The following is a 2,448-nucleotide window of genomic DNA, read 5'->3' as shown; positions in this document are numbered from 1 at the left end:
TATTTTTTACACATATACATCTTTAGCCTAAATCTATGTCTGTGCACCACATGTGTATATGGTACCCACAGAGTCCAAAAGAGGGTGGTGGGTCCATTCTAAAATATTTTTTAATTATATCTTTTGGAATTTATTTTCCTCCATTTCTTCCTAGAATTATTATTATTATATTCTTGCTCTTCTCTATTCACCACATATCTAAGTTACTTTTCTGTTGCTGTGATAAGACACCATGATCAAGGCAACTTTTAAAAGAAAGCATTTAATTTGAGGGCTCAGGGTTCTGGAGAGTTGAAATACACGATCCTCATGGCAGAGAGCATGGCAGCAGCCAGGCAGGCAGGCATGATGCTGGAGCATTAGCTGAGAGCTTACATGTTGGGACAACAACTATGAGTCAGAGAGAAAGCCAACTGGGAATGGCTTGGGCTTTTGAAACCTCAAAGCCCAGCCACAGTGACATGCCCCTTCCAACTAGGTCACACTTCCTAGTCCTTCTCAAACAGTTCCACCAACTAGGGACTTAGCATTTAAATATATCAGCTTTTGGGAACCATTCACATGCAAAGCACCATACAAAGCATTGTTCTAACCTTCAAAAAGTGTTAAAGCTTTTAATCATAATTACAATCCTATTTTATTTAATACTTTGCTTTATGATGGGGAGAAATTCCAAACTATATTTTGAATTTTTCATTTCAGGAAAAGTGCATTCACTAGAGAACACACTTTTCATTGCTTGACAGATTACAGTAGCTTCTGGCATTATCAGAACCTAGTAGAAGAGCAGGGCTGTTTAATAAGTAAACATTTTTTGTTTATCAAATTCTTTTGTTTTTTATGAATATGCCTCTGTCTTCAGTTTGTTTAGTATCTCTGAGTCTCATAGAGACCCTCTGATTTACTTTAAGGTATGAAGTACAGAGCATTATTTAGAAATTGTTAAAATAAATCATTTTAGCTCATTGATTTTATATTAGTCATACCCATAATTTTAAAATGTATTTCTTTTGTTCTGATGTAGGTGTTTTGGACCCTGAGTATAGCAAAAAACACAGTTCTCCTTTGGCCTGGGTGAACATGGCAGCATGATCATGTAGATTGTACCAAAGCTTCTGATGACTAAATGTCCAGTGTAAGTTGCTTGAAACAATCAACTAGGTCAACCTAGAAGGCTAGGTCAGCACCTTCTGGAACTGGAGGTGTTCTTAAGCAACAAGCAGCCATATTTGCAGGGTAGCTTCCCTAAGGTGTCCATAGATGTCAGATGGGCATGAAGGCAGTCCAAGCTGCTGCTTGAGTGACAGTCCTTTGTTCAAGACAATCAGGGCACCAGGGAAGGGTCAAGTAGTCGTCAACTAGGGAGTCAAGTCACCCTAGCTCCTACATCTTTGCCTGTTCAAAGGAAAATAACTTGTTCAGGAAAACACCAAAATGGCAGATGACGCTGGTGCAGCGGGAGGGCCAGGAGGAGCCAGTGGCTTCTGTAGAGGATTCGGCAGCTGTCATAGGAGGCATGACTGTGGTCCAGGCTGCGGGGCTCTTGGAAGTAAAGACAAAGACAAGGAGTGGATCCCTATCACCAAGCTGGGCTGCCTGGTCTAGATCATGAAGATCTACCTGTTCTCTCTGCCCATTAAGGAGTCCAAGATTATTGACTTTTTCCTGGGCACATCCCTAAAAGATGAGGTTCTGAGGATACTGCCAGTGTGGTGGCTTTTGTCACTATTGGGAACTACAATGACTTTGTCAGTCTTGTTAAGTGCTGCAAGGAGGTAGCCTCTGCCATCTGTGGGACTATCATCTTGGCCAAGCTTTCCATTGTCCCTGTGTGGAGGAGCTACTGGGGGAACAAGATTGGTAAGCTCCCATTGTTTCGTGCTATGTGGCACGCCACTGTGGCTCTGTGCTGGTTCATCTCATCCCTGCCCTCCAGATGCACTGGCATCGTCTCTGCTCTTATGCCCAACAAGTCACTGGTGATGAACGGTATTAATGACTGCTACACATCAGCCAGGGGCTGCACTGCCACCCTGGACAACTTTGTCAAGGCCACCTTTGATGCCATCTCCAAGACCTGCAGCTACCTGACCCCTGACCTCTGGAAAGAGATTGTGTTTACTAAGTCAGGAATTCACTGGCCATCTGTGAATAAACACAGCAGAGTCTCTGTTCAGAGGACCCAGGTTCCAGCTGTGGTCACCACATAAGGATGTGTGTGTGTGTGTGTGTGTGTGTGTGTGTGTGTGTTTGCGCGTGTGCGCGCATGTGTGGTGTGTTATAAATATATATATGTGTATGTATGTGTATATATATATGTGAATATAGTATGTTAAAGAAGGAAATAATATTAAAAAGAGTGCTTGCAACAAAGGCTTGACGTTAATATCAACAGTGATTTAACAGTATTTAATAATGCTTGTTCCTGGGAGTAATTTAAGTAAACAC

At 42.1% G+C, this 2,448-nt stretch overlaps 1 pseudogene; it reads left to right on the top strand.

The window, feature by feature from the left end:
• Positions 1-1,434: 1,434 nt before the first annotated feature.
• Positions 1,435-2,210, top strand: LOC114709018 (annotated as a pseudogene).
• Positions 2,211-2,448: the final 238 nt, after the last annotated feature.

Source organism: Peromyscus leucopus, chromosome 3 (assembly GCF_004664715.2).
Source record: "Peromyscus leucopus breed LL Stock chromosome 3, UCI_PerLeu_2.1, whole genome shotgun sequence".
Taxonomy (NCBI): domain Eukaryota; kingdom Metazoa; phylum Chordata; class Mammalia; order Rodentia; family Cricetidae; genus Peromyscus; species Peromyscus leucopus.
Note: the sequence above shows the minus strand (reverse complement) of the source record. Positions and strands in the feature narration are given on the sequence as shown.